The following is a 7,257-nucleotide window of genomic DNA, read 5'->3' as shown; positions in this document are numbered from 1 at the left end:
ATGCACTCGATTTCCACGGTAACTTTTAATTCCCTGTCCCTGGCCGCCTCATTTTCACCATGAACGTCCAGTCTCTCTACACTTCTATCCTCCATCATGAAGGCCTTAAAGCTCCCTGTTTCTTTCTCAAAAAAAAAAGAACCAGTCAGTTCCTCCACTACCACCACTGTTCTCCATCTGGTAGAACTGGTCCTTACCCTCAACAATTTTTCCTGCTGCTCCTCACACTTTCTCCAAACTCGAGGGGTAGCCATGGGCATCCGTACGAGCCCCAGCTTTGCCTGCCTCTTCATTGGCTGTGTAGAACAGTCCATGTACCAAGCCTTTCCCGGTTAACGCTCCCCAGCTCTCCCTTCGCTAAATTGCCGACTGCATTGCTGCTGCTTCATGCACCAATGCCGAGTTCGTCAATTTCATCAACTTCCACCCTGTCCTTAAATTCATTGGTCAATTTCTGACATCTCCCTTCCTTTTCTCGATCTCTCTGTCTCCATCTCCGGAAACAAACTGTCCACTGACATCTTTCATAAACCTACCGGTTCCCACAGTTACCTTGACTATACCTCTTCCCACCCTGTTTCTTGTAAAAATGCTATTTTTTTTCTCAGTTCCTTCGTACCGCTGCATTTGTTCCTAGGATACGATTTTCCTTTTCAGGACATCAGAGGTGCCACTCTACTTCAAAGAACGGGTTACCCCGTCATCTTAATTTCCCGAACATCCGCACTTAACCGCGATATAAGAGTTCCTCTTGCCCGTCCTTACTGCCCACGAGCTTTCGCATCCAACACGTTGTCCTCCGCAACCATTGCCATTTCCAAAGGGATCCTACCACCAACTTTACCCCCCCCCGCCCCATACTCCGCTTTCCGCATGGATCTCTCCTTCCGTGATTCCCTTGTACATTCGTACCTCGCACTAATCTCCTTCCCCGCAAGCGGTCAAAGTGCTCATTCATTCACCTCCTCCCTAACCTCCATCAGGGCCCCAAACAGTCCTTCCAGGTGAGGTAACACTTCGCCTGCGAATCTGCTGGGGTCGTCTACTGTATCCGGTGCTCCCGATGTGGCCTCTTCCACGTTAGCGAGACGCATCGTAAATTGGCGGACTGCTTCGTCCAGCACCTCCGCTCCAACCGCTAAAGCTTAACTTCCCGCTGGCCAAACAATTTAAATCCGAATTCCATTCCCGTTCCGAAATATTGGTCCATGGCCTCTCCTTGTGCCAGATGTGGACACCCTCAGAGTGGAGGAGCAACAAACACGTTATATTCCGTCTGGATAGCATCCAACTTGATGGCATGAATATCGATTTCCCCTTACGGTAAAAGACATTTTCCTCTCGCTTTTTCTCCTATTCCCCACTCTACCCTCTTACCTCTTCTCATCTGCCTATCACCTCTCTCTGGGGACCCCTCCTCCTTCCGTTTCTCCTATGGTCCACGCTTCTCCCATTAGATTCCTTCCTCTCCAGCCCTTTACCTTTCCCACTCCCCTGGCTTCGCTTGATACATTTCTAGCTATCCTCCTCCCTCTACCCGCCCCCCACCTATTTATTCCGGAGTCTTCTCCTTTCCTCTCCAGCCCTGAGGAAGGGTCTGGGCCTAAAAGACAACTGTTTATTTATTTCCACAGATGCTGCCTGACTTGTTGAGTTCCTCCAAGCATTTTGTGTGTGTGTGTGTGTGTTGCATGGGATAAGGGTGTTGTTTGACAGGACAGTGAAACATCATGACTTACAGGGTAGAGTACAGTCCACCCTCATGGAATACCAACCAGAAGAAGCAATATCTCCTTTCACAAACCTCCTCAGGGTCACATAGGTTTTGACAGCATTCCACTTATATAGAATCATTAATGAAAAAACCACAAGATTATCACGGGTCGAAAAGGCTGTCGAATAGCAAATGGTGTGGGTTTATTCCCACAGGCCAAAGACGTATTGGTTAGTAAGTTATTAATTGGTCATTGTAAATTGTCCTGTGGTTTGGCTAGGTTTAAATCGGAGGGTTGCCGGTGCCTTGGTGGGCCAGAAGGATCTGTTCTGCTCTGTATATAAATAAATTAAAAATGCTGGAGGAACTCAGCAAGTCAGGGGACATCTGTGGGGGTGAATCAACAGTCGTTCTGGGCCGAGACCCTTCACTGGGACAGGAAAGGAAGGGAGCAGAAGCCAGAGTAAGTAGCTGGGGAAGGGGAAATAATAGATAATAGATTCAGATTCCATCAAAGCCGAGTTTATTGTCAGATGCTCAAGTATATGTATGCACTAGGTACAATTAAAAGAATTTGCAGTGGCATTCGTAAGGAAGACATAAATCTAAATTATACACTTTTTTTAAAAACAAGAAAACACAGGTAGAACAAAATAAAGTCAATTTTGGTGCAAAGTGGACATAGTGTTGCTATATGTAGTGACTAAGCCTGTGCAAGTTGGTTCAAGAACCAAATAATTGAACTATCTGTTCTTGAACCTGGTGGTGTGGAACTTCAGGCTCATGTAACTCCTGCCCAGTGGGAGCTGAAGAGATGGCATGGCCTGGACAATGGGGATCTTCGATGACGCCAGTTGCTTTTTGAGGCAGCACCTCCTGCAGATACGACTGACAGTGGCTCCTGTTGTCATGGCCTGGGCTTAGTTTATTGTCACTTACACCAGGGTGCATTGAAATTCCTTGTTTGCATGAGGCTCACAGAGTAAACAGCGTGTACAGTAATAATACATGACCAATAAATCAGTAAAAAAGATTCAGAGGAATAAGAATTCCTAAATTGCATTGACAAGTATTTTTTAACCAATATGTTGCAAGCCCAACCAAAAAGAGGGGGCCGGGGCAATTTTAGTTTATTCTAGGAAATGAGGCTGAGTAGATAGAATAAAACTCATGATATTTCCATAACATAGTTAAGTTTAGTATAGTTTTAGAAAAGAACAAAGACAGTATCACAAGTTCTAGATTGAACCAAGGCCAATTTCACTAGACTAAAGTGATCTGGCAGGAATGGATGAGAAACAACTTTTTGACAGTAGTTCATTCTCAGGAAAGTCAAGGGATTCAGCATATGAAGGTTACCACAAATAAAATGATTAAACCTGGAGCACCAGATGACAAAGTGAGCAGAGGGTTGGATCAGACAAGAAAGAAAATATTTTCCCAGACACTAATACAGTACAAAGTCTGGAAAGGTATAGGTATCGGAACTCAATTAAAAGGAAAATTGGAAAGGCAAAAGAGAATGTATGATATCGATAGAACGCCAAAAGTATTTTACTGGTATACAAGGAGTAAGATAACTAAAAGATGGACAAAGGTGTGACTAAGATCTATGTTGTGGGCACAGCGAATGGCGGGCTAACTACATTAGAATAAGTAGCATTAAGGGCTTTTCATTTTTGAAAATGGACAGATTGTCAACACCAACTAAAAGAAGTCCCAGAGCAACACACAAAACACTTGGGAAACTCAGTGAGTGGCAACTTCTATACAGGGAAATGGGCAGTCAACATTTCGGGTCGAGGCTCTTCACCTGGATTGAAAGGTGAGGTGGATAGCCAGTGTAAAGTGGTGGAGAGGAGGGATAAAGCAAGAATTGGCAGGTGATATGTGGTTCCAGGAGTGAGGAAGGGGTGACTGGCAGACAGGGGAGGGGAGAGGAGAGAAGGAAAGGCACTGAAAGCTGGGAGGTGACAGGTAGAAGTGACAAAGGTCTTAATACCATGGAATCTGATAGGAGAGGAAGATGGAGCATAGAGTAAGGGGAGGGAGATGGGGAGGTCAGAGGGGTATAGAAAGTGAAGGGAACCAGTGAGAGGAGTTCATTAGTGATGGGAGATGGAGGAGGGGTAAGAGACAGTGATGGGAAGATGGAGAAGGTGGAGGAGGGGTAAGAGACAGTGATGGGAAGATGAAGAAACATAGAAACATAGAAACATAGAAAATAGGTGCAGGAGTAGGCCATTCGGCCCTTCGAGCCTGCACCGCCATTTATTATGATCATGGCTGATCATCCAACTCAGAACCCAGCCTTCCCTCCATACCCCGTGACCCCTGTAGCCACAAGGGCCATATCTAACTTCCTTTTAAACATAGCTAATGAACTGGCCTCAACAGTTTGCTGTGGCAGAGAATTCCACAGATTCACCACTCTCTGTGTGAAGAAGTTTTTCCTAACCTCGGTCCTAAAAGGCTTCCCCTCTATCCTCAAACTGTGACCCCTCGTTCTAGACCTCCCCAACATCGGGAACAATCTTCCCGCATCTAGCCTGTCCAATCCCTTTAGGATCTTATACGTTTCAATCAGATCCCCCCTCAATCTTCTAAATTCCAACGAGTACAAGCCCAGTTCATCCAGTCTTTCTTCATATGAAAGACCTGCCATCCCAGGAATCAATCTGGTGAACCTTCTTTGTACTCCCTCTATGGCAAGGATGTCTTTCCTCAGATTAGGGGACCAAAACTGCACACAATACTCCAGGTGTGGTCTCACCAAGGCCTTGTACAACTGCAGTAGTACCTCCCTGCTCCTGTACTCGAATCCTCTCGCTATAAATGCCAGCATACCGTTCGCCTTTTTCACCGCCTGCTGTACCTGCATGCCCACTTTCAATGACTGGTGTATAATGACACCCAGGTCTCGTTGCACCTCCCCTTTTCCTAATCGGCCACCATTCAGATAATAATCTGTTTTCCTATTTTTGCCACCAAAGTGGATAACTTCACATTTATCCACATTAAATTGCATCTGCCATGAGTTTGCCCACTCACCCAACCTATCCAAGTCACCCTGCATCCTCTTAGCATCCTCCTCACTGCTAACACTGCCACCCAGCTTCGTGTCATCCGCAAACTTGGAGATGCTGCATTTAATTCCCTCATCCAAGTCATTAATATATATTATAAACAACTGGGGTCCCAGCACTGAGCCTTGCGGTACCCCACTAGTCACCGCCTGCCATTCTGAAAAGGTCCCGTTTATTCCCACTCTTTGCTTCCTGTCTGCTAACCAATTCTCCACCCACACCAATACCTTACCCCCAATACCATGTGCTTTAAGTTTGCACACTAATCTCCTGTGTGGGACCTTGTCAAAAGCCTTTTGAAAATCCAAATATACCACATCCACTGGTTCTCCCCTATCCACTCTACTAGTTACATCCTCAAAAAATTCTATGAGATTCGTCAGACATGATTTTCCTTTCACAAATCCATGCTGACTTTGTCCGATCATTTCACCGCTTTCCAAATGTGCTGTTCCAAAGGTGGAGGAGGGGTAAGAGTGATGGGAAGATGGAGAAGGTGGAGGAGGGGTAAGAGACATAGTGATGGGAGATGGAAGGGGGTAAGAGATAGTGATGGGAGATGGAGGAGGGGTAAGAGACAGTGATGGGAAGATGAAGAAGGTGGAGGAGGGGTAAGAGATAGTGATGGGAGATGGAGGAGGGGTAAGAGATAGTGATGGAAGATGGAGGAGGGGTAAGAGATAGTGATGGGAGATGGAGAAGGGGTAAGAGACATAGTGATAGGAGATGGAGGAGGGGTAAGAGATAGTGATGGGAGATGGAGGAGGGGTAAGAGACATAGTGATGGGAGATGGAGGAGGGGTAAGAGATAGTGATGGGAGATGGAGGAGGGGTAAGAGATAGTGATGGGAGATGGAGGAGGGGTAAGAGATAGTGATGGGAGATGGAGGAGGGGTAAGAGATAGTGATGGGAGATGGAGGAGGGGTAAGAGATAGTGATGGGAGATGGAGGAGGGGTAAGAGACATAGTGATGGGCTCAGATAGATCAGGAGAGGAGAGTAAAGGGACAAAGGGAAAGGAGTTACTAGATCTTGGAGAACTCAATATCCATTCTGCCAGATAATAGGGTGTCCAAGAAGAACATGAGGCACTTGTTTGCATAGAGCTTCAACCTGGCAGTCAAGGGGTCAAGGACAGACATATTGCTGAGGGAAAGTTAAGAAGAGTTAACATGGCTGGCAACCTGGAGAGCTAGATGGGCATGGTGGGTCGAGTGTAGTGCTTGACAATGTGGTCTCTGTTTGCATCTGGTCTCATCAATCCTGGGGAGTGGGGTTGGGGAGCACAAGAAAAGCACCAGATGCAATATATAACACTGGAGGCTATGTTAAAAGAATACTACCATTTTAAAGTCCTCCACGGTTACAGAAGTGGTGCTGGAGATTTACATGACTGCTATTGTTTTGTTTTAAAAAGAGGGAATAACTAATAATTATTAGCAACTTGTTTACTCTTGGTGATGGACAAATTATTCAAATTGAATCGCAGCATCAGTTTAAATCTTCATTTAGTAAAGCATAGAATAATTTGCGTCTGCATCGGGGTTTGCTAAAGGATGTTTTTGTCTGACTGACCTAACTGAATTACGTAAAGGTAACAAGGAAGTAAAATGAAGAAAGTGCTCTTGATACATTTTACACTGATTTTAGCAAAGCTTTTGATGAGTCTTTCCATGGCACACTGGTCAGAAAAGAGCCTATGTGATCCACGGGAGAGTAGTATACAGTATTGGAAATACCTTCCCACAGTAGCTTCAGGTTCAATGGTCTCTCCAGATGGAAGTTGCATTGCAAAGTACAACTAATATAAGTACGACAAGATCCCAAGCCAGGGATGTATCTGATGTATGCTCCCCAATTCCAAAGACTTAACCAAAAAATCTGGGCATGCTACACTTCAATTGCCTTATGAGCTTGTGTTTAAATTACCTTAGTGTGTTTGGCCCATTGATAGATTATCTCCTTGCCACCTCCACATCTTATATCCAGTCTATATCAATGAATAATGGGTGGCAAGTCAGGGCAACATACTTTCACAATTGCTGATTCATGTCAGTGACAATTAGTACAGGTAACACATGCCTCAACACCAGGTGCTGTTCCAGAAGTGATGTCTAAACGTTCAATAATCAAGTTTGTTGTATCTTGAAGGGGCTTCAGAAATTTAACTGCACCCAGAATGCATCCTGACCCAGTGAGTTAGTTCGTATCTGATCCTGACAACTTTCTCCCATAATATCCCACATTTTCTGTTGGAGAGAGACTATCAGGTTATCTAATTCTGCTATATTTAGGGTACTGACTGTTACTACCCCGATGCATAATCTACTCCTACCAATTCCAATAGTCCTCTCTTCTTTCTGTTTTTGACTGATTCCTGTTTCATTCCTGTTTTGTTCACCCTTCTGAGATGGGTGAATAGCTGCTTTGCAGGCAAGCACCACTATTTCGCTTAGA

Source organism: Mobula hypostoma, chromosome 8 (genome assembly GCF_963921235.1).
Source record: "Mobula hypostoma chromosome 8, sMobHyp1.1, whole genome shotgun sequence".
NCBI lineage: Eukaryota > Metazoa > Chordata > Chondrichthyes > Myliobatiformes > Myliobatidae > Mobula > Mobula hypostoma.
Note: the sequence above shows the minus strand (reverse complement) of the source record.